General features: G+C 48.5%; 1 long non-coding RNA gene across 2 annotated transcripts in view; it reads right to left on the bottom strand.

Moving 5' to 3' along the window:
• The window catches only part of LOC135050768 (uncharacterized), a 90,005-nt gene extending 66,581 nt beyond the window's left edge, over positions 1-23,424 (bottom strand). For both annotated transcript variants that reach the window (XR_010241802.1, XR_010241801.1), the window contains exon 1: positions 22,986-23,424. This is a non-coding gene — a long non-coding RNA (uncharacterized LOC135050768). The remainder of the gene's footprint in view (positions 1-22,985) is intronic.
• Between the last annotated feature and the right edge of the window lie 2,770 nt (positions 23,425-26,194).

Below are 26,194 nucleotides of genomic sequence, written 5' to 3'. Positions count from 1 at the left end.
ATATAAGGGACAACAGTTTAAAACATCTCTACTGATTGTGGATAAAAATGTGCAACCGATTCTTGGATTAAGTTCCTGTGAGAAACTAAGCTTGCTAAAGAAAGTTTTTATGGTAACATCACAAGTAGAAGATGACTGCAAATCGATGTTTACAGAATACAGAGACTTGTTTGAAGGTCTAGGTTGTTTGCCTGGAGAGCATAAAATAAATATAGACACGCAAGTTTCTTCATTGATACACCCCTGTAGAAAAGTGCCGTTTGCGCTGAGAGAAAAACTGAAACAAGAGTTAAATCGCATGGAAGCCTTGGGTGTGATACAGAAAGTTGATGAGCCTACTGAATGGGTAAGCTCCTTAGTAATTGTTGCAAAGAAAAATGGACAACTCTGAATATGTCTAGACCCCAGAGATTTAAACAAAGCTATTAAAAAAGAACATTTCAAACTACCAACCAGAGATGAAATCATGTCGCAATTTGCGGGAGCAAAATGGTTCAGTAAATTGGACGCATCTTCAGGATTCTGGCAAATGAAGCTAGATGAGGCCAGCTCAAAGCTTTGTACATTTAATACACCAGAAGGTCGATACAGATTTCTTCGACTACCATATGGAATATTGTCTGCTCCAGAAGTATATCACAAAAAGATACACATGATTTTTGAACATATTCCAGGTGTTGAAACAATGATGGATGACATTATTGTCTGGGGATCTACAAAGGAAGAACATGATTCTAGATTGAGACAAGTAATGGAACTTGTCAAGAAAGTGAAAATAAAGCTAAACAAGGACAAATGTGAATTTGGCGTAAATGCACTTACCTTTATGGGCGACGTGGTCTCGGATCAAGGTGTAAAACCAGACCCAAGGAAAATATCAGCCATAGTGAACATGGAACGTCCTAACAACAAGTCGAGCCACTGAGTCCTCATGCAGTGCCAGAGAGACCGTACCAGAAAGTTGACGCAGATTTGTTTGATTGTAATGGGAAAACGTACATTGTCGTGACTGATTATTACTCTAACTACCCTGAGGTGAAGACACTACATACAACTACTAGTAAAGCCGTAATCAATTGCATGAAGTCAATCTTTGCAAGGCATGGTGTTCCTATGGAAGTGTTCACTGACAATGGTCCTCAGTTTTTCAGTACTGAATTTAGACAATTTGCTGATGAGTGGGAATTTGTCCATACTACGTCAAGTCCCCACTATCCACGCTCAAATGGGTTGGTGGAAAGTTCAGTAAAAACTGTAAAGAGTCTCATGAAAAAAGCTCAAGAAGGTAAAGATGATTTCTACAAAAGTCTTTTAATCTACTGCAGTACACCTTTACAGAATGGACTTTCTCCTGCACAAATGCTGATGGGAAGGAAGATTAGAGCAAATCTCCCGATACATGATGAACTGCTTAATACACATAACTCAGCGTTGGTCAGACTGAGTAAGGAACATCAACAGGCGAAACAGAAACTGTTCCATGACAGGCGAGCAAAAAGCTTATCTGATCTAAAATCGGGTGACCAAGTCCGTCTCAGAGATCACGAGAAAGGTATTTGGGTGCAGAAAGGTATTGTGCAAGCACAAGTAGCACCAAGATCTTATACTATACGTACAGAGCATGGAACGGAAGTAAGAAGAAATCGGGTGGATTTAAGATCTCAACCTAACCATAATGAAGACAACATGACTGAAGAATACCCTTCATCTGACATGTATGATGATCCTGATAATGGTGAACAAACCACGATTCTAGAAAGGTCCAACATGGTCGATGAAACACAGACTCTGTATGAAAGACCCAAAAGGGAAATACGCAGACCTGAGAGACTCATTGAAACATGTTAGATGATGTTCTTAATATGACGTTGTTAATTGTTGCATTGAAGCGTATAGGGCTTATCGTTAAAGAAAAGAGGATGTGATGTTAGTGCACTAGAATGCTTAATATTTGTAGACACTCCCTTACTAATCTGTGTAAACCTGAATCTTCAGTGATGGTCCCTGGGACCAGGGGGATGCTGGGAAGTGAGTGGTCCAGTGTGCAGTGTGCCTGGAGTTGGTGAGGGAATAAAGCAGCACAGCAGTGAACTCACATGCCTCTGTGTCCTGATGACTGGATTTACAAACTTATGAACAAAACAGTGTGTATTTTGCAGGGGTGTATCTACCCATTGGCCAGGATGTCACTCGCCAGGGGCGCCAGCCGAGCAGGGGACGCCACCCGACGGTGTCACCCTCGGCCAATTGGTGGAATCCCTTAAGCCATAGTGTCTGGCAATACCTGCTGTACCGAGGTGCCTTTGCATTGCCTGGGATGGAGGGCGGAGCATCGCTCAGCAGGCAGGAGCTGGCGCCGGTGTCCGACACCGCAATGCACTACAAGGAAGAAACTGAAAATAAACTAAAACTCCTAGCAACCCTTGCTGTCGGGAGTTCCTGACGGCAAGGGCTGCTGGGAGCTGTAGTTTATTTTAAGTTTCTTCACGTACTTTGGTGCAGTGCCGAACACCGGCTCTTGCCTGCTGAGCGATCCTCCGTCCTCCATCCCAGGCAGCTCGGCACAGCAGGTATTGCCAGCACTACGGCCATCTGCTGGGATGTTGTGGGTTGGGGACTAGGGCTATGTTCTGTGTGGGGAGGCTATGTATGTGCTGGGAGTGAGGGAGACTACTACTATGTGCTAAGGGTGGACTACAGCTATGTGCTCGGAGAGGTATGGGGACTATGGCTTTGTGCTTGGGGAGGTGAGGGGCTATGTGCAGAGAGGGGGACTATGGCTATTTATGCTGACAGGGAACTATTGTTATGTGATGGGAGGGGGGTGGGGACTACTGTATGACTGTGTTGGGAGAGGTGGAAACTATGGCTATGTGCTGTGGGGACTACGGCTATTGCTTGGGGAGGTGGGATCTATGGCTATTTACTGGGAGGGGACTATAGCTATGTGCTGGGAGGGGGATGGGGATGATGACTATATGACTGTGGGGGCTTATCTGGCACTGTGGGGGCATATCTGGCACTATTAGGGCATATCTAACACCATGTGGGCATGTGTATCTGTCAATTGAGTGGACATATCTGGCACTGTGGGGGCATATCTGGTACTGTGGGGGCATATGTGTATCTGGCACTGTGGGGTCATGTGTGTATCTGGCACTGTGGTGGCATATTTACCACCATGGGGGATATCCGGCACTGTGGGGGCATGTGTGTATCTGGCACTGTGGGGGCATGTGTGTATCTGGCACTGTGGGGCCATATGTGTATATGGCACTATTGGGGGAATATGTGTATCTGGCACTGCACTATTGGGGTAATATGTGTATCACGCCCCCATTTTAATTGGCCACGCCTCATGTGGCCACACCCATCTTTTTGGCGTGTGCGGGCGCCAAAGGCGCAAGCACACAGTACCACTAAGAATTTTTTTCTACTTGCACCACTGGGTAGTGCGCTGCACTTCTTTGCACTACTATTTGATTATATTACCTGGCCTTGGGTGGAATTGCCTCCTCAGCCAGGCCAGGCACTGCTGATGTCTCCTCAGTGTTATAAGAATTACTGTGTGGGGATAATGTGTAAAGGGAACTGCTACTGTGTGGGCATGATGTGTATAAGGGTTACTACTGTGTAGTTACCCTTTCCCACAAGATCATGGGGTTTATTTACTAATATTCGTGTTTGTGCCATTTTTAGGGAATTTGATCTCAAATTTTATCGGACATATTTTACTGCAACTTTTTGAATCCATCTACGGTAATTTACTAAGCTTCCGAGTTTTCTATTTTCCCACAAGAGTGACCCCAATTAACTTTGCAGTTAACCGCAGACCGCAAAGTTCCCATCTACATTGTAACCAGTGCGCTCCTCCTGATTGACAGTGCAGGAGCGCACAGCCAATCAGGAGAGTGCCATGACGTGGTGCTCCCTGATTGGCTGGCGGGACCTTCACTGACAGAAGTCACGGGGGGTCCCGCCAGTCGGGGAAAGGGGTTCCATGTGTAAACATGGAACCCCTTTAAGTGCGTGGTTCGGGTTATTAATTTTTTTATTTTAAACAAGTCCCTGGATTACAAAGTTAAAGAAGAGGATAGATCTACACTGGATTGATTGTTTGTAAGTATAATTTTATTTTTACAGGTAATCCGTAGATTCTGCTGGACAAGGGGATGCGAATCGCAGCGTTGGAGGTAGGTATGTGAGTGTGTAAGTGTGTGTAAATAAAATTGTACTATCACAGTGTGTGTGTAGTGTTTTTTTTTTTTTGGGGGGGGGGTTGTAGTAGAACTACAGGTACCAGCGGGCCCGTTATTTTCCCGCATGCTGGTACTTGTGGTTCTCCAAGTACCAGCTTGTGGGAGAGGCTTGCTGGGACTTGTAGTTCTTCTACAAAAAACAATATTATTTCATTTTACACAAAGGCTATCAGCCTCCCATCCTCCGCCCATGGATGGGGGAGACAGCCTTTTGCTTCACCTCTGGCCCTTGGGTGGCTGGAGGGGGGGAACCCTTGATTTAAGGGGTCCCAACTCCTCCAGGGTACCCCAACCAGGACTAGTTGGGGGGTAATGCCACAGCCGCAGGGACCAGTGTAAAAGTGTCCCCCGGCTGTGGCATTATCTCTCTGGCTAGTGGAGCCTGGTGCTGGTTTAAAAAATACAGGGGGACCCCTACATCTTTTGTCCCCCATATATTTTGAACCAGGACCGGACGCAGAGCCCGGTGCTGGTTGTTAAAATATGGGGGAACCCTACACAATTTTCCCCCTTTATTTGTACAACCAGGACCGGCTCAAAGAGCCCGAGGCTGGTCACCAGGGACGTGCAGTCAGGGGAGGCAGGGGAGGCAGTGCCTCCCCTGTCATAATGATTACAATAATAAAAAGAAGATATTTATAACAGAGTCTGTTATCAATATCTTTTTTCCTTATTTTAATAATTCCCCCCCTGTGGCTGCTTGTGAGGGTGGGAGGCAGCGGGAGAGGTGCCTCCCGCTGCTAACATTAAAACTCCGGGCAGCGGGGGGCGGGCAGGGGGTGGGGCGCAGCAATGGGCTGTGAAAGCCCATTGAAAATGAATGGACAAGCGGCACCTATACTGGTGCCGCAATGACAGGGGCGTGCGATGAATGCACGCCCCTGTCAGTGTCCAGATGTGATTGGCCCAGCGGATCCAGTGCTGGATCCGCTGTCCAATCACCCCCTTCCCGGCTGCAGCAGGCGCCGTGGGCTGTGTGGGCGCCCGCTGCAGCCAGCGCCGCTACTATGGGAGAGACGTCATGAGTCATGACGTCTCTCCCATAGTACAGAAGAGACGAGCCGGCGGCGGACGGACGGAGGACGGACGGAGGACAGCGCTGCAGGAGCGGTAAGTATGTGTGTGTGTGGTTTTTTTTTTTATGTGTTTGTGTTGGGGCACAGCAAGAGGGGCACAACAACTGGGGGGCACAGCAACTGGGGGGCACAACAACTGGGGGGCACAGCAAGAGGGGCACAGCAACAGGGGCACAGCAAGAGGGGCACAACAACAAGGGGCACAGCAACTGGGGGGCACTACAACTGGGGGGCACAGCAACAGGGGCACAGCAACTGGGGGCACAACAACAAGGGGCACAGCAAGAGGGACACAGCAACTGGGGGGCACAACAACAAGGGGCACAGCTATAAGGGGCACAAGTACAAGGGGCACAGCAACTGGGGGGCACAATTACAAGGGGCACAGCAACTGGGGGGCACAACTACAAGGGGCACAGCAATTGGGGGGCTCAACTACAAGGGGCACAGCAACTGGGGGCACAATTACAGGGGTCACAGCTACTGGGGGCAAAGCGACTGGGGGCACAGCGACGGGGCACAACTACTTCGGGCACAGCTAGGGGCAAAGCTACAAGGGGCACAGTGACTGGGGTCACAACTACTGGGGGCACAGCGACTGGGGGCACAACTACAAGGGGCACAGCAACAGGGGCACAGCAACTGGGGGGCACAACAACAAGGGGCACAGCAACAGGGGCACAGCAACTGGGGCGCACAACAACAAGGGGCACAGCAACAGGGGCACAGCAACTGGGGGGCGCAACAACAAGGGGCACAGCAACTGGGGGGCGCAACAACAAGGGGCACAGCAACAGGGGCACAGCAACTGGGGGGCACATCAACAAGGGGCACAGCAACTGGGGGGCACAACAACAAGGGGCACAGCAACAGGGGCACAACAACAAGGGGAACAAGCTATAAGGGGCACAAGTACAAGGGGCACAGCAACTGGGGGGCACAGCCACAAGGGGCAAAGCTACAGGGGGCACAGCTACAAGGGGCACAGCGACTGGGGGCACAACTACAGGGGTCACAACTACTCGGGGCACTGCTACTGGGGGCACTGCTACAGGGGGCATAGCTACTAGGGGTACAGCTACTAGGCTCACAACTATTGGGGGAGCCTGCTCCATCATCCCAGTTAGCAGCAGGACTCTCCCCTGTCTGTGCTAACGTCTTCCCGCGTCAGCGAGGGCATAATATTCATTAATTTCTCTCTCTCGCTCTCTCTCTCTCCTCCTGTGGATTACTTTGTTTGTAAGTATAATTTTCATTTTTACAGGTACCCCTTTTGGATTCTACTGGACAAGTGGACGTGACCGGCGTGGGATGTAGGTAAGTGATCTCTCTCTCATTTTTACAGGAACCACCTATTGGATTCTATTGGACAAGTGGACGTGACCGGCGTGGGATGTAGGTAAGTATGTGTGAGTGTGTAAGTGTGTTTTAATACATTTTTACTTTCACGGTGTGTGTGTTGTGTTTTTATTTGGGTATTTTTGTTGTTGTAGAACTACAGGTACCAGCGGGCCCGTTATTTCCCCGCATGCTGGCACTTGAGGTTCTCCAAGTACCAGCAAGTGGGGGAGGCTTGCTGGGCCTTGTAGTTCCACAACAAAAAACATTATTCTTTTTTATACACACTTATGGCTATCAGCCCGGCACCCACCGCCCAGGGGTGCTGGGGACAGCCTCGGGCTTCACCCCTGGCCCTTGGGTGCCTGGAGGGGGGGGACCTCTTGATTTAAGGGGTCCCCACTCCTCCAGGGAACCCCGGCCAGGGGTGACTAGTTGGGGGGGTAATGCCACGGCCGCAGGGACCTACATAAATGTGTCCCCCGGCTGTGGCATTATGTCCCTGGCTAGTGGAGTCCGGTGCTGGTTTTAAAAATACGGGGGACCCCTACATCTTTTGTCCCCCGTATTTTTGGAACCAGGACCGGTCTAAGAGCCCGGTGCTGGTTGTCTAAATACGGGGAACCCCTGTCCAATTTTTCCCCAGTATTTAAACAACCAGGACCGGCTCAAAGAGCCCGAGGCTGGTTATACTTAGGAAGGGGGACCTCACGCATTTTTTTTTTTTTACATTTTTTAACCCATTCAGATCCTTCTCCATTAAGTTAATGGAAGCCCTGGACAACAAAATTGCATTCATGTCCTCCTCCCATTCCCTTCCCAAACACTAATTTTTATTTTTTTCTATAAAAATGTACAATATATCACAAGTATGATGAGCAGGCAGGCAGCGGGCATTGGCGGCATCGGACTGAGGTACAAATTAGTGGCGGAGGGCTGGGTCAGTTGATGGTGGGCTAGTTTGTAAGCCATTGGCGGTGGCAGCAGGCATCGGCTAAGTGGCAGTAGTGGGCATTAGCTTGGCGGCGGTAGGGGTCATCGGCAGGATTCGGCGGACATTATGGCTGTAGTGCCTCACCAGCCTCTGACCTCACCGCACGCCACTGCTGGTCACACATAGGAGGGGGAACCCCACGCAATTTTTTTTTTTACATTTTTCACATAAACAGACCCATTCCCACAGATAAGCATGCACGGATTTCACTGATCCTTGTATGACTATCCAAACACGCCAGGTCTATTTTTTTCTGCTTTTTTTTACGAATAGAAAAAAAATACAACCGCAATTGAACATTCAGGGACAAAGACCAAAATACGAATGAATAGTAAATTCCCGTGTTGTATGAACAAACAGCCGCGTTTGACCGATGGTCTATTCATTCGTATTTCTGCCCTCTGCCATGAAAACCATTACGAATAGCCCCAACACTGCCGAGATTTGTGCTTAGTAAATTCCTGTGTTGACACTTAGGGAAAAAAACAAATTCGGACAAAAACGGGACTTTAGTAAATAAACCCCCCCATGTCCCTTTTATGCACATGCAGCTTCCATATTTCAAATATGGGGGGCGCCAGTCCCTTACTTTGTCAGGGGCACCCGGACCCCATGATACACCCCTGGTATTTTGCTCCAGGGCTAAAGCACTCACCTCAGAAATGCCTCCTTAAAGGCCGCTCGACTTTTGCTTGCACGCAGATGGTTGTTCTTCTCCTTTACATGTTTAAATAATGTAATATTTCCAATAAAATAACATTAATACTGTACATATAAGCTATCATTTTTCTTTTTGTAGCACTAGCCTCCATTACATAGTTGAACATTTATGGTTTGCTTAGTATATTTTGTCGTGAATTCAGATTTTCATCAATAGCAATATTGAATCATAAATACATTTATTGCACACATACGTACTATTTTTGGGTTGGTTTGTTTTTTCTCTCTTATTTTTTTTTTACAATGACAGTCTACACAAACTGACAAATGTTTGACCTAAATAATCAGTGCTTTAATGGAAAGTACTGTAAATAAAATAGGAATGTGGTATGTCAGTATGATGGAACTCTGTTTAGACATCAGATAGTGTCAGATCTTTGTGTCACAGGACAATGAACTTCTACTTTGGAATGCGACTCTGAATGCACTTTTATTTCAGATATTTTACATCAGTGGTTTTCATTGTATTTGTAAAACAACTAGTGGAAACCCGACGAAATCAACAGTTACAGTAGGTTTTTGTTGTGGTTTTTTAAAGAATAAACTCATATCAAGCAACACATGTAAACTTTATTTGATTGACAAAAAAAATGTTACATACAGTATGAATTCACTGACTTCAGTAAAAGACAATATTTTGAGTCCATCCCTTTGTGGCAGAGAAAGGCAAAGAGTAGAGATAGGGCAAAGTAGAACCTAGCATGTGAGAAGACTGGTTCTGGCAGATATATTCCGACTTTGGCAAGTGTCTGTCCTTGACTCTTATTCATTGCCATCGCAAAGGACAACATGGGCGGAAATTAAATTTGTTTGATCGGAAAAGGGAAAGTGCTGTTGCTTTGAGTCAGCAGAATGCGTGGCAAGGTGTGCAAAGACCCCTTATGTCCTCCGCACAAATTGTTCAGACAAACTGTATATTGGAAGAGCGACTTTACGATCATACATGTGCCATTGACTAAACCTTTCCTTGTGTCCAGGTTCCTGAGGAGCTCCACGACGGCACCTTTTTTCAGTCGTAGATTGTGAGGCGGAAGTCAACTCATCTTGATCGTATGCAAAAATTCAACTGGATAGAGTACTCCTTCACGCTCATCTTCAGTCACAACTTTAAAGCTTTGCAATGCCTGAACCGTTGCCCCAATCTTGGCGAGACCTTTATTTTGATACCTCAACCATATTTTTACGTTCAGCCGTTCTCTCAAAATAGGTCTCATAGTAAAGAACCTTCTAGAATATATATTTTATACAGTATATCTATTAGTCGCTGTCCAATGTCCATGAAAGATTACAGTCAAAATTCAGTTTATCAATCAGATTGTTCACTTAGCATATACTATGGGGTGAATTTACTAAGATGAGAATTCTATTTAAGATGGGATGTTGCCCATAGCAACCAATCAGATTATACTTCTCATTTTTCTAGCACTTTCTAGAATATAATACCTGAAATCTGATTGGTTGCTATGCACAACATCACATCTTAAATAGAACTCCTATCTTAGTAAATTTACCCCTATGTGTGATGCCAAACGCATGCTGCATGTATTTGCTAAAAAAAAACCTAACAATTTTCTTTTCCATGATTTTTATCCCCTACATACTCTCCATTATAGCAGTTCCACTATTAAGGGGCATACACACGGGGCGATTTTTGGCTATTTTCTAATCGAACTGTCTGGATCGGTTAGAAATTAAGCACGGATCGCTCCATGTGTACACCCCATAGTGATGATGATGTGCAGCCCTGCGCATCGCCATCGCCCGCTCAGATTTTCAGCACATGCAGCCAAGATCTAATTAGATTGCCTAGCATGTGCATAAAGAACACTGGTTAGCACAGATCGCTCAGCACACATCGCTGTGTGTATAGCGATGTGTGCTGAGCGATCTGTGTTAACCAAGATCGCTTAGCACACAGCATTCTGTCGCCACGTGTGTATGCCCCATTACAGAGAAACCAGAAGTGCTTCTCCATTAAATCAGCAGCACTAACACCCCCTTATCACTATCTCCACTAATAAGAGTGGTCTAAGGATTCTGGGGCGGTTCCAGGGGATTCCAATGGGCTCTGCCAAACAGGTTGGAGTTCAGGGTAGTTTAAGAAAGGAAAGCCACATCTGCCTATTGTACATGCCTATTGCCTCGAGGAATGTGCCTGTTTTTGGAACCATGAGCAACAAATATCGGTGACTATTTTTTTCTGGTAGTCTGAAATTATCATAGTAGCCCCGAAGGGTACAGTTTAAGCTTCAAGCAGCATTGCACCCATAGTGCAGTTGAAAGTAGCAATGACATTTTCCTACTGGCTGGCCAGAGTTTGGCATAAGTCTCACCAATCCACATGATGAAATTGATTGCAGAATTAAATCAGATCAGCTTGCAATTCTTCAGATCAGATCACATAAGTACTGAAAGTCGGTCAGAATAAAAGGGTCTCTGTCAAATATTTTCTCATGAACGCATCTGTTCTGAGACGTAGAAGGTGCACAGTTTGCAGTTACGATTTCTGGTGATGTCTGGTGCTGTTGTTCCAAGTAACAAACAGGAAAAATCACATGTGTATTCTAAAGTGGTTCTTACTGAGCCTAGAGCAACATCATCATTAGTACCCAGCATTCTTCAGACACTGGGCCTGATTCATGTTTGTAAGTTTATTTATTATTATTATTATTATTATTATTATTTATTTATTTATTTATTAGCAGTTTCTTATATAGCGCAGCATATTCCGTTGCGCTTTACAATTAGAACAACAGTTATAGAACAAAAGTGGGCAAAGACAGATAGACATAGAGGTAGGAAGGCCCTGCTCGCAAGCTTACAATCTATAGGGAAATAGGCATTGCTACACAAGGATAGATGCTACCTATTGCGTAATGGTCCACCAGATTGCTAGTTTCTTAATGGGTTGTATGATATGATCACCCAGCAATGTTGGAAGACAAAATATGTGGGGTTTTGTGGACTGTACAGAGAGGATGTAATTGGATAGGGTAGCATTGAAGGTTATGTGGGTGGGTCTGGAATTTGGTAGGCTTGTCTGAAGAGGTGAGTTTTTAGGGAACTTTTAAAGATTTGGAGACTAGAGGCGAGTCTTATTGTGCGTGGGAGGGCATTCCACAGAGTGGGTGAAGCCCGCATAAATTTCTGTAATTTTGAGTTGGAACAAGTAATACATGTGGAGACGCAGATCTTGTGCAGAGCGGAGACACCTGGTAGGGAGATATTTTGAGATGGGACTGACAGAGCAGATCAGCAGATGAAGAACGTCTAGCGAGGAAGATTATCCTCACAGCTGCATTTAAAACGGATTGTAGTGGTGAGAGCCTGTTTTTGGGAAGACCGGTAAGGAGACTATTAAAATAATCAATGCGGGAGATGATGAGTGCATGGATTAGAGTTTTTGCAGTGTCTTGTGTAAGATAAGGGTGTATTTTGAATGTTTTTTATGTACATGTAACATGATTTAGAGACAGATTGAATGTGTTAAACAAAAGACAGCTCAGAGTCAAGGGTTACACCTAGGCAGCGAGCTTGTGGGGTAGGGTGGATAGTCGCATTGTCAACAGTTATGGAGATATCAGGTTGGTAACTACACTTGGCTGGTGGGAAAATAATTAATTCTGTTTTGGAAATGTTGAGTTTGAGGTGGCGAAATGACATCCAAGATGAAATGGCAGACAGGCATTCAGTGACACGAGCCAATACAGATGGTGATAAATCTGGGGAAGATAGGTAGATATGAGTATCATCAGCGTACAAATTATACTGAAATCCGAAGGAGCTGATTACTTTACCAAGAGATGAGATATAGCTTGAGAACAGCAGAGAACCCAAGACTGAGCCTTGTGGTACTAAAACTGATAGAGGTAGAGAGAGAAGTGAACAGTGAAAGAGCGATTAGATAGGTAGGGTGTAGTATGGTATGCTGGTGGCCAGGCTCCCGGCGACCAGCATACCGGCGCCGGAAGCCCGACCGCCGGCATACCGATAGTGTGGCAAGCGCAAATGAGCTCGCCATGCTGCGGGCACGGTGGCACGCTACGCGTGCCACACTATTTAATCTCCCTCCAGGGGGGTCGTGGACCCCCACAAGGGAGAAAAACTGTCGGTATGCCGGCTGTCAGGATCCCGGCGCCGGTATACTGTGCGCCGGGATCCCGACAGTCGGCAACCTGAAGACCACCCGATAGGTAGGATGAGAACCAAGTAAAGGCTGTGTCCTGAAGACCTAGGGATTGTAGTATTTGTATGAGAAGAGAGTGGTCAACAGTGTCAAAAGCAGCAGAGAGATCTAGAAGAATAAAAAGTATGTAATGGCCTTTCGATATAGCAGTGACTAGATCATTCACTACTTTGGTCAGTGCCATCTTTGTGGAGTGTTGGGCACGAAAGCCTGACTGATGTGGGTCCAATAAGTTGTGGGAGTTAAGAAAGTGTGTAAGGGGACTGTAGGCAAGTCTCTCAAGTAGCTTGAAGGGACATGGCAGCTGAGAAATGGGGCGGTAGTTAGAGAGTGTGTTTGGGTCAGAGTTGTGTTTTTTTAGAATGGGAGTAATCACTGCATGCTTAAACAGAGAAGGAAAAATACCAGTAGAGAGAGAGAGAGAGAGAGAGAGAGAGAGAGAGAGAGAGAGAGATTACAGATTTTAGTTAAGGTTGGGATAAGCACAGGAGACTGACTTTTGAGTGTATAGGATTAAGAGCAGAGGTAGTGGAGTAGGAGGATGAAAAGAGTGTTGATACTTCATCTTCACTTGTGGGATCAAATGAAGAGAAAGTTCCAGAGGGTTCAGGTAGGGAATTGAGCAGGTCACTGGCTGAGTTAGAGCATACTACTTCATCTCGGATTTTATCAATCTTATCCTTGAAGTAGGAAGCAAGTTATTGTGCACGGATAGTAGCTAGTGGGGGAGGTGAGGGAGGGCAAAGAAGTGATTTAAATGTATTAAAAAGTCGCTTGGGGTTGGTGGCATGAAAAGAGATGAGAGATTGGAAATATGTTTGTTTGGCAGTGTCCAAGAAAAGAAGCAAGCAACAGGGCAAAACCATTTTCCACTGCAGGTGGGACAGAAGCAATGTCCAGAAAGATTTAGATTTGTTTGGGGTGTATTCAAATTGAAAAGTAAATTGCAGTGTAAAGATCAAGAGGTCTAACATTTGTGGGCTGACAGTATTTACCTTGCACAAAAAAGAAGACAAAACATTTGCTTCCCTTAAATGGCAACATGGGGCCTAATTCAGACTCGATCGCTGCAGTGGCAGTGAACTCAGTCTGAAGCCCTTTTTTGCACCCTTGCGGGGGGAGCAGAGCCAGACATGCGCTGGGCGTCCCCGCGCATGTCCGAGAAACTGATCGTAGATGTGCTAAATTTAGCACATCTATGATCATATCTGAATTACCCCCATGGATTGTTCCAGACACAATGTTGCTTGCTTTTTTTTAATGTACTTATAAACATGAATCAGGCTCACTATACATACTATATATACAGCAATGCTGTAAACATTGCGCCAGTTTAATGAGTTCACTGAGTAGTATCTAACTCGTATCTCTCTACCAGTTCTGGTTGCTGACTAGTTTTTCTTAGATATATGAGGACACATCTGTATTTCCTGTAAACATAGTGAAACGCTTCTAGTTTGTAAATTACTGTCCAATTCCTGTCGTAACTAGACTTATTGGTGCCCTGGCCACAAAGGGAATTAGTTCCCCTTCCCCGTTTTCCAGTAGGGACATAAGGCACAAGCAAGTATCCCAGAGAAAGACCATGCTATGATGCCCCTTCCCACATATTTTATAGATAAAATGGATTGGGACATAAATCCTCTTTATACCACATCAAGGGCGGGGTGTACTAACCTCTCCCACTGTGGTATCTGGCTTATCGCATCCTGTGTGTTCTCCTCGTTAATAGGATCGCTGCCCATAGTTTTCTCCTCACTGCGCTTCCGCCTCATCACTGCCGCTGCCACTTAGTCCTGAACTCTCCGTAGCGGTTGATCAGTGCTGCGCTCCCCCTGTCAGTCACGCATGCGCACACTGGCTATGGCTCACAGGAGAGACAAGTGTGCATGTGCGACTGACAGGGGAAGCGCAGTGCTGATCAACCACTACGGAGAGTTCAGGACTGAGGGGCTGCGGCGTGATGAGGCGGAAGCGCAGTGAGGAGAAAACTACAGGCAGCGGGCGGTGATCATATTAACGAGGAGAACACACAGGAAGCGTTAAGCCAGATACCGCAGCGGGAGAAGTAATTACATCTGTAACAGGTAGGTATGGTGGAGTGTTGTTGCGAGTGCAGGTGTTGGTTGACGTACCTGAATTCTTCGCCCGGAATCACCTCTTCGACCGGATATCACTGCTGGAACCCTAGGCAGAGGGACAAGGAAGCCCAGCCCCAGAGAAACTAACACAATAGTCACCACACGTTTGGACGGTGACAAAAGGTTAATTGTTCTGGAACAAGCTAGTCACCACTGTAGGATTGACTAATTAAGGAATAAATTCAAAACACAATACGAGGCGAGCAATGCAAACATTAACATACAGTAGTATTGCAAATATCAGTATGGAATTTCAGTACACTAGTATAATACCACAATATACAATTCACATTTACTTTAAAATATTAATCACATAAAGTGACTTAAAACATCCACTGGGTGGCAGTCTAACCCTCCTCACGCTGCAAGTTAGTTTAACTAATGCATATACCTAGTTTTGAGTTCAAGTTCAGAAGCAATGGAAATAATAAGATTTTACTTACCGATAAATCTATTTCTCGTAGTCCGTAGTGGATGCTGGGGACTCCGTCAGGACCATGGGGATTAGCGGCTCCGCAGGAGACAGGGCACAAAAATAAAGCTTTAGGATCAGGTGGTGTGCACTGGCTCCTCCCCCTATGACCCTCCTCCAAGCCTCAGTTAGGATACTGTGCCCGGACGGGCGTACACAATAAGGAAGGATTTTGAATCCCGGGTAAGACTCATACCAGCCACACCAATCACACCGTACAACTTGTGATCTGAACCTAGTTAACAGTATGACAACGTAGGAGCCTCTGAACAGACGGCTCACAACAAGAACAACCCGATTTTTTTGTAACAATAACTATGTACAAGTATTGCAGACAATCCGCACTTGGGATGGGCGCCCAGCATCCACTACGGACTACGAGAAATAGATTTATCGGTAAGTAAAATCTTATTTTCTCTAACGTCCTAGTGGATGCTGGGGACTCCGTCAGGACCATGGGGATTATACCAAAGCTCCCAAACGGGCGGGAGAGTGCGGATGACTCTGCAGCACCGAATGAGAGAACTCCAGGTCCTCTTTAGCCAGGGTATCAAATTTGTAGAATTTTACAAACGTGTTCTCCCCCGACCACGTAGCTGCTCGGCAGAGTTGTAATGCCGAGACCCCTCGGGCAGCCGCCCAGGATGAGCCCACCTTCCTTGTGGAATGGGCCTTGACAGATTTAGGCTGTGGCAGGCCTGCCACAGAATGTGCAAGTTTAATTGTGCTACAAATCCAACGAGCAATCGTCTGCTTAGAAGCAGGAGCACCCAGCTTGTTGGGTGCATATAGTATAAACAGCGAGTCAGATTTTCTGACTCCAGCCGTCCTTGAAATATATATTTTCAATGCCCTGACAACGTCCAGCAACTTGGAATCCTCCAAATCGCTAGTAGCCGCAGGCACCACAATAGGCTGGTTCAGGTGAAACGCTGACACCACCTTAGGCAGAAAATGAGGACGCGTCCGCAGTTCTGCCCTGTCCGAATGGAAAATCAGATATGGGCTTTTATACGATAAAGCCGCCAATTCTGACACTCTCCTGGCTGAAGCCAGGGCCAGTAGCATGGTTACTTTCCATGTAAGATATTTCAAATCCGCCGATTTGAGTGGCTCAAACCAATGGGATTTGAGAAAATCCAAAACTACATTAAGGTCCCACGGAGCCACTGGGGGCACAACCGGGGGCTGTATATGTAGTACTCCTTTTACAAAAGTCTGGACTTCAGGAACTGAAGCCAATTCTTTCTGGGAGAAAATCGACAGGGCCGAAATTTGAACCTTAATGGACCCCAACTTGAGGCCCATAGACAATCCTGTTTGCAGGAAATGTAGGAATCGACCCAATTGAAATTCCTCCGTGGGGGCCTTCCTGGCCTCACACCACGCAACATATTTTCTCCAAATGCGGTGATAATGTTGTGCAGTCACCTCCTTCCTGGCTTTAACCAGTGTAGGAATGACCTCTTCTGGAATGCCTTTTTCCCTTAGAATTCGGCGTTCAACCGCCACGCCGTCAAACGCAGCCGCGGTAAGTCTTGGAATAGACATGGTCCCTGCTGAATCAGGTCCCGTCTTAGAGGTAGAGGCCACGGATTTTCCGTGAGCATCTCCTGAAGTTCCGTGTACCAAGTTCTTCTTGGCCAATCCGGAGCCACGAGTATCGTTCTTACTCCCCTTTGCCGTATAATTCTCAGTACTTTGGGTATGAGAGGCAGAGGAGGAAACACATACACTGACTGGAACACCCACGGTGTTAGCAGAGCGTCCACAGCTATTGCCTGAGGGTCTCTTGACCTGGCGCAATACCTGTCCAGTTTTTTGTTGAGGCGAGACGCCATCATATCCACCTTTGGTTTTTCCCAACGGTTCACAATCATGTGGAAGACTTCTGGATGAAGTCCCCACTCTCCCGGGTGTAGATCGTGTCTGCTGAGGAAGTCTGCTTCCCAGTTGTCCACTCCCGGAATGAACACTGCTGACAGTGCTATCACATGATCTTCCGCCCAGCGAAGAATCCTTGCAGCTTCTGCCATTGCTCTCCTGCTTCTTGTGCCGCCCTGTCTGTTTACGTGGGCGACTGCCGTGATGTTGTCCGACTGGATCAACACCGGCTGACCCTGAAGCAGGGGTTTTGCCAGGCTTAGAGCATTGTAAATCGCTCTTAGCGCCAGTATATTTATGTGAAGAGACATCTCCAGGCTTGACCATACTCCCTGGAAGTTTCTTCCCTGTGTGACCGCTCCCCAGCCTCTCAGACTGGCATCCGTGGTCACCAGGACCCAGTCCTGTATGCCGAATCTGCGGCCTTCTAACAGATGAGCACTCTGCAACCACCACAGAAGAGACACCCTTGTCCGTGGCGATAAGGTTATCCGCTGATGCATCTGCAGATGCGATCCGGACCATTTGTCCAGCAGATCCCACTGAAAAGTTTGTGCGTGGAATCTGCCGAATGGGATTGCTTCGTAAGAAGCCACCATCTTTCCCAGGACTCTTGTGCATTGATGCACAGACACTTTTCCTGGTTTTAGGAGGTTCCTGACAAGTTCGGATAACTCCTTGGCTTTCTCCTCCGGAAGAAACACCTTTTTCTGAACCGTGTCCAGAATCATTCCCAGGAACAGCAGACGTGTTGTCGGGGTCAACTGAGATTTTGGAAAATTCAGGATCCACCCGTGTTGTTGCAGCACTACTTGGGTTAGTGCTACTCCGTCCTCCAGCTGTTCTCTGGACCTTGCCCTTATCAGGAGATCGTCCAAGTAAGGGATAATTAATACGCCTCTTCTTCGCAGAAGAATCATCATTTCGGCCATTACCTTGGTAAAGACCCGAGGTGCCGTGGACAATCCAAACGGCAGCGTCTGAAACTGATAATGACAGTTTTGCACCACGAACCTGAGGTACCCTTGATGTGAAGGGCAAATTGGGACATGCAGGTAAGCATCTTTTATGTCCAGGGACACCATAAAGTCCCCTTCTTCCAGATTCGCTATCACTGCTCTGAGTGATTCCATCTTGAACTTGAATTTTTGTATGTACAGGTTCAAAGATTTCAGATTTAGAATAGGTCTTACCGAGCCGTCCGGCTTCGGTACCACAAATAGCGTGGAGTAATACCCCTTTTCCTGTTGTAGGAGGGGTACCTTGACTATCACCTGCTGAGAAAACAGCTTGTGAATGGCTTCCAATACCGTCGCCCTGTCTGAGGGAGACGTTGGCAAAGCAGACTTTAGGAACCGGCGAGGGGGAGACTTCTCGAATTCCAACCTGTAACCCTGAGATACTACCTGCAGGATCCAGGGGTCCACCTGTGAGCAAGCCCACTGCGCGCTGAAATTCTTGAGTCGACCCCCCCACCGTTCCTGAGTCCGCTTGTAAAGCCCCAGCGTCATGCTGAGGGCTTTGCAGAACCCGCGGAGGGCTTCTGTTCCTTGGAAGGAGCTGCTTGCTGCCCTCTCTTACCCTTTCCTCTGCCTCGGGGCAGATATGACTGTCCTTTTGCCCGCTTCTTATAGGACCGAAAGGACTGCGGCTGAAAAGACGGTGTCTTTTTCTGTTGGGAGGGGGTCTGAGGTAAAAAGGTGGATTTCCCGGCAGTTGCCGTGGCCACCAAATCCGATAGACCGACGCCAAATAATTCCTCCCCTTTATACGGCAATACTTCCATATGCCGTTTGGAATCCGCATCACCTGACCACTGTCGTGTCCATAAACTTCTTCTGGCAGATATGGACATCGCACTTACTCTCGATGCCAGAGTGCAAATATGCCTCTGAGCATCTCGCATATAAAGAAAAGCTTCCTTTAATTGCTCTAAAGTCTGTAAAATACTGTCCCTATCCAGGGTATCAATATTTTCAGTCAGGGAATCCGACCAGACCACCCCAGCACTGCACATCCAGGCTGAGGCGATGGCTGGTCGCAGTATAACACCAGTATGTGTGTATATACTTTTTAGGGTAGTTTCCAGCCTCCTATCAGCTGGATCCTTGAGGGCGGCCGTATCAGGAGACGGTAACGCCACTTGTTTTGATAAGCGTGTGAGCGCCTTATCCACCTTAGGGGGTGTTTCCCAGCGCGCCCTAACCTCTGGCGGGAAAGGGTATAATGCCAATAACTTTTTTGAAATTAGCACTTTTCTATCTGGGTTAACCCACGCTTCATCACATACATCATTCAATTCCTCTGATTCAGGAAAAACTACAGGTAGTTTTTTCACCCCCCACATAATACCCCTTTTTGTGGTACTTGTAGTATCAGAGATATGCAAAGCCTCCTTCATTGCCGTGATCATATAACGTGTGGCCCTACTGGAAAATACGTTTGTTTCTTCACCGTCGACACTAGATTCAGTGTCCGTGTCTGGGTCTGTGTCGACCGACTGAGGTAAAGGGCGTTTTACAGCCCCTGACGGTGTCTGAGATGCCTGGGCAGGTACTAACTGGTTTTCCGGCCGTCTCATGTCGTCAACTGATTTTTGTAATGTGCTGACATTATCACGTAATTCCATAAACAAAGCCATCCATTCCGGTGTCAACTCCCTGGGGGGTGACATCACCATTACCGGCAATTGCTCTGCCTCCACACCAACATCGTCCTCATACATGTCGACACACACGTACCGACACACAGCAGACACACAGGGAATGCTCTATTGAAGACAGGACCCCACTAGCCCTTTGGGGAGACAGAGGGAGAGTTTGCCAGCACACACCCAAGCGCTATAATATATATGGGAACAACCCTATATAAGTGTTGTATCCTTATAGCAGCTTAAATATAGCAATATCGCCAAAAAAAGTGCCCCCCCTCTCTGTTTTACCCTGTTTCTGTAGTGCAGTGCAGGGGAGAGTCCTGGGAGCCTTCCTCACAGCGGAGCTGAGCAGGAAAATGGCGCTGTGTGCTGAGGAGAATAAGCCCCGCCCCCTATTTCGGCGGGCTCTTCTCCGGAGTTTGTGAGATCTGGCAGGGGTTAAATACATCCATATAGCCTCAAGGGCTATATGTGATGTATTTTTTAGCCATAAAAAGGTATTATACATTGCTGCCCAGGGCGCCCCCCCAGCGCCCTGCACCCTCCGTGACCGCTGTGTGAAGTGTGCTGACAACAATGGCGCACAGCTGCAGTGCTGTGCGCTACCTCAGGAAGACTGAAAAGTCTTCTGCCGCCTGCTTCTGGACCTCTTCCATCTTCGGCATCTGCAAGGGGGGTCGGCGGCGCGGCTCCGGGACCGGACTCCATGGCTGGGCCTGTGTTCGATCCCTCTGGAGCTAATGGTGTCCAGTAGCCTAAGAAGCCAATCCATCCTGCACGCAGGTGAGTTGACTTCTCTCCCCTAAGTCCCTCGATGCAGTGAGCCTGTTGCCAGCAGGACTCACTGAAAATAAAAAACCTAAAAACTTTTTCTAAGCAGCTCTTTAGGAGAGCCACCTAGATTGCACCCTGCTCGGACGGGCACAAAAACCTAACTGAGGCTTGGAGGAGGGTCATAGGGGGAGGAGCCAGTGCACACCACCTGATCCTAAAGCTTTATTTTTGTGCCCTGTCTCCTGCGGAGCCGCTAATCCCCATGGTCCTGACGGAGTCCCCAGCATCCACTAGGACGTTAGAGAAATACTGTTGCTGGCAGTCAGTAACTAAGGCACAGTATGAAGAGTACTGTTCAATGCAAAGCGGACAGGGCATGCAAGTGCCTACTCAATTCAGTCACTAAATAATAACGTGCAACAGAAGATAGGAAAATAGAGCAAGGAAAACGGTGGGGTAAAGGCTTGCCGGCTCTCCGGTATTTTCCCAGTTAAATAAGCAGATTTAGAAGGCATGTACAGAAATCAATATATTATTTAACCGTAGTGACCTTATATATCTCAGAGATGGCAATGTTAAAAGTAACGTGTAGGGCAGTGATTTTCAACCTTTTTCAGTTTGCGGCACACCAAAAAGATTTAAAAATTGCCAAGGCACACCATCGGTACCCCATGGAAAAATAAAACACACACAGGGAAATAAAACAAACATATTTGTCCTCAAGGGGAAAAACACAGACACATTGTCCCCAACAGTTATTAAAATAATGCGCAGTACTTGAACACACTGCCACAGTAGTTCCACACATTGACCCTCATAGTAATGCCATCACACACACCGACCCCCACAGTAATGCCACCAGACACACTGACTCCCATAGTAATGCCACCATACACACCGACCCCCACAGTAATGCCACCAGACACACTGACCCCCATAGTAATGCCACCAAACACACCGACACCCATAGTAATGCCCCCACAGTAATGCCACCAGATACACTGACCCCCACAGTAATGCCACTAGACACACTGACCCCCACAGTAATGCCACCACACACACTGACCCCCACAGTAATGCCACCAGACACACTGACCCCCCATAGTAATGCCACCAAACACACCGACACCCACAGTAATGCCACCAGACACACCGAGCCCCACAGTAATGCCACCAGACACACCGACCCCCACAGTAATGCCACCAGACACACTGACCCCCACCGTAATGCCACCAGAGACACTGACCCCCATAGTAATGACACCACACACACTGACCCCCATAGTAATGACACCAAACACACCGACACCCATTGTAATGCCACCACACACACCGACCCCCACAGTAATGCCACCAGACACACCGACCCCCACAGTAATGCCACCAGACACACTGACCCCCACAGTAATGCCACCAGAGACACTGACCCCCACAGTAATGCCACCAGACACACTGACCCCCACAGTAATGCCACCAGACACACCGACCCCCATAGTAATGCCACCAAACACACCGACACCCACAGTAATGCCACCACACACACCGACCCCCACAGTGATGCCACCAGACACACTGACCCCCACAGTAATGCCACCAGAGACACTGACCCCCATAGTAATGCCACCAGACACACTGACCCCCACAGTAGTGCCACCACACACACTGACCCCCATAGTAATGCCACCAGAGACCAGAGACACTGACCCCCATAGTAACGCCACCACACACATAGTAATGGCACTGCACACACATCATAAAGCACTGGCCCAAACCTTTTTTGTTTTCCCCCTTAGCGGCAGGAGCAGTGAGGAGCAGAACAGAGCAGCACAGGCCACGGAGGTACACTAGGCGCTACCCGGGCTGGACGGTGATGTGTACGTAACCTATGAGTCACGCCACATCGTAGGGGTCATGGGTGGGCCCGCAGGAGAGCTGCCGTTTTTACTATACAGTGACTGCAGAAGAACTGCCTGCGCTGCCCGATAGTGATGCTGTAGGCAGCTCTTACGCGGTCATTCTATAGTGAAGACGGCAGCAGACGGGGACTGGCAGCAGGGATCTATGGCGGCGGCACACTTGACAACTGCTGGCGCGGCACAGCGGTTTAAAAACACTGGTGTAGGGGATTGCACAGATCCTTACAATAGTCCTTAAAGCAGGAACCCTTATCTCTCACTGAACTAGGATGTTGTCAAAGCCTCTCCCTGTAACCCAATAATGAGACTGATCTCTGTGCTGCGGGAGACCTGCTTGTAGTATTGCATTCTAATCGACACTCAGCAGTCTCTAAATATTCATGAACCCTTGCTGGCTCGCACACTGGTGCAGGGTTATGCTAATTACCAATAGGGACACTCTCAAACCTCACTGTACTGTGTGGATTAACACAGTCTCTCTCTGCTGCGCTCTCTCTGAGCCCTGCTCAGCTGTTTGAAGTGTCACTGATTGAGGATGCTGGCTGGGGTGTAAATGCGGCTGTGGTAAGTACCTGTCAGTAGCAGCAGTGGTCGGCCGGGTCCCCAGCTCCAGAGTTCTTACAGCAGCCACTCGTGTGTCCCAGCTGAACCGCAGCGGGTCACTGGCACTTTCTTTCCCTGAGTACATTCAGTATACTCCCGCTGTGCTGGAATGGATGTCAGTCTGGATGCGCTTTCAGGGAGCTCTGTCTCTCCCCAGAGTGTCTGCTCTGTCTCCGTGGCGCCTCAACTTCCCTCAGTGGTGAACAGACTGACAGGGGTGTTCACCCACTGCCTCAGGTCACCTCAGGGGAAGCGTACCACCTCATATTCTTTGGCAGTTCTCCTCAGCGGCGGCCCAACTCTTCAGAGTGTGTCTCCTCTCACACACACTGGCGCGAACCCCGCCTTCTGTTTCCCGCTCTGCCACAGCCAATCAAAACACCGTCAGCTTTCTTGCTCCCTCCTCCATTACAAGTAAGCCCAACGGTCCTAGTGCCTGTCCGCTCACTGGTCCTACTGACATCTCCTAGGCAACGCAGGAGGGGATGTTAACCCCTTCAGTATTAAAAGGACGGGTAGTAATTGAAGCTCAGCAAGGGGAAAATTAGGGCACCTTACTCATGTCTTAACCATACTTGCCTACCTGACCCTCTCCATGAGGGAGAAAATGCTCTTTTCCTGGACTTTCCTGGTAATGTATGATTGCCATCACCTGTGGTGAGCTAGTTAATTGATAAGAAAGGCGTTTCACCACAGGTGATGGCAATCATACATTACCAGGAAAGTTCAGGAACAGAGCATTTTCTCCCTCATGGAGAGGGTCAGGTAGGCAAGTATGGTCTTAACCAATCCGACAGTTGCCTGCACTATACATCCATAGCAGCAGAGCTGGATTAACAATGGGGCGGATGGAGCTGCAGCTCCAAGCCCCCCAATGAAAATAGGCACAGAGAGATCCACTGGAGGCTGTCAGCGTGTAAAGGAAAAAAAAATTTCTCCTGTTGCAGCCAGTGGAACAGCGCCGGAAGCCATCCGAGGTGAGGCACCCGGGGCCCTTCCTCCACCCCCACCGTACACCCCCTGTCCAGCCAGGTTGCTGTAATCACAGAGACACAGCCAGTGCTGAAAGTGCCGCTCAGTCAGTGCACATTTCTGCACACTGCACACTGACACTGCATACCACCCCCTAAACCTTCTTCATGGTATTGGTGGATGCAGACGGAAGGCAGGCTCAGGAGGCTGCAGGGTCCAACCCACACGCCACTTGACGCCTACCTGGACGGACTCCCAGTCCCAGCTAAGTAGGTGGCGGAGCGCTAGGAACAGAAGGAGGCGGCTACTCTAAGAATGGGAGCATGCACACCGGCGGCACAGCATCTAACTGGTCAGTGATGCTTTCTCTACTGAGCCAAGTCACCCGCTCTGAGTGTAGCAGTAGAGCCGGGAGCCGGCATGTGTTCTAGCGCGTGCCCAGTCTGAGCTACACACTCATCTTTCGCTGCTGTTGTCCACCTGCTCCCAGCCGCATCCCTATAGCACCCACCTCACCGGGGCACTGCCTGTGTGCTGGATGCAGTGGTTCAGCAGCGGTGTAACTCCCAGCTCCTCTCTCCCATAAGGCTGTCTGTTCTGCCTGCTAGAGGAAGGTATACTGGGCACATGCACATTGAGGGAGTGAGGTGCAGGGATATGAGGTAGTGAGGTGCAGGGGTATGAGGAGGGAGTCAGGTGCAGGGGTATGAGGTAGTGAGGTGCAGGGGTGTGAGGTGCAGGGGTATGAGGAGGAAGGAGGTATTGAGGTGTGGGGTATGAGGAGGAAGTGAGGTGCAGGCGTATGAGGAAGTGATGTGCGTGGTATGAGGAGGGAGTGAGGTGCAGGGACATGAGGATGGAGTGAGGTGCAGGGGTAGGAGGAGGGAGTGAGGTGCAGGGGTATGAGAAGGAAGGAGGTATTGAGGTGTGGGGTATGAGGAGTGAGTGAGGTGTAGGAGTATGAGGAGTAAGTGAGTTGCGGGGTATGAGGAGGGAGTGAGGTGCGGGGTATGAGGAGGTTGTGAGGTGCAGGGGTATGAGGAGGGAGTGAGGTGCGGGGTATGAGGAGGGAGTGAGGTGCGGGGTATGAGGAGGAAGTGAGGTGCAGGGGTATGAGTAGTGAGGTGCAGTGGTATGAGGAGGGAGTGAGGTGCAGGGTTATAAGGTAGTGAGGTGCAGGGATATGAGAAGGAAGGAGGTATTGAGGTGCGGGGTATGAGGAGGGAGTGAGGTGCAGGAGTATGAGGAGGAAGTGAGGTGCAGGGTATGAGGAGGAAGGAGGTGCAGGGTTATGAGAAGGAGGGAGTGAGGTGCAGGGGTATGGCAAGGAGGGAGTGAGGTGCAGGGGTATGGCAAGGTAGGAGTGAGGTGCAGAGGTATGAGGAGGGAGTGAGATGCAGGGGTATAAGGAGGGAGTGAGGTGCAGGAGTATGAGAAGGAAGGAGGTAGTGAGGTGCGGGGTATGAGGAGGGAGTGAGGTGCAGGGTTATGAGAAGAAGGGAGTGAGGTGCAGGGGTATGGCAAGGAGTGAGGTGCAGAGGTATGAGGAGGGAGTGTGGTGCAGGGGTATGAGGAGGAAGTTAGGTGCAGGGGTATAAGGAGTGAGTGAGATGCATGGGTATAAGGAGTGAGTGAGGTGCAGGGATATGAGGAGGGAGAGAGGTGCAGGGATATGAGGAGGGAGAGAGGTGCAGGGATATGAGGAGGGAGTGAGGTGCAGGGATATGAGGAGGGAGTGAGGTGCAGGGATATGAGGAGGGAGTGAGGTGCAGGAGTATGAGAACAAACCCACAGAACTGGTTACACACCCTGCGGCGGCGGGATCAGTACGAGATCCCGCCGGACGAGATCCCGGCAGTCGTAATACCGACACCGGGATCCCGACCGGCACAATCCCGACAGGGGGTCGAGCGCAAAGCAGCTGTTTGCGGGCGTGCTGCGCTCGCCACGCTGCATGCCCGGTGCCTTGCTACGCTCGGCACACTAATTTATTCTCCCTCTATGGGTGTCGTGGACACCCACAGAGGGAGAATATGTCGGGATTGTGCTGGTCGGAATCCTGGTGTTGGGATTCCGACCGGCGGGATCTTGACAGCATACCGCGGTGGCATACAATAGGCCCCTCATATATTTCAGCTCCAGGCCCATGTGGACCTTAATCTGGCACTGCTTAGCGGTATAATTTAAGGGGGATCCAGTTCAGATG

The sequence above is a fragment of the Pseudophryne corroboree genome, chromosome 2 (genome assembly GCF_028390025.1).
Source record: "Pseudophryne corroboree isolate aPseCor3 chromosome 2, aPseCor3.hap2, whole genome shotgun sequence".
NCBI lineage: Eukaryota > Metazoa > Chordata > Amphibia > Anura > Myobatrachidae > Pseudophryne > Pseudophryne corroboree.
This window is presented reverse-complemented; position numbering and strand designations above follow the sequence as displayed.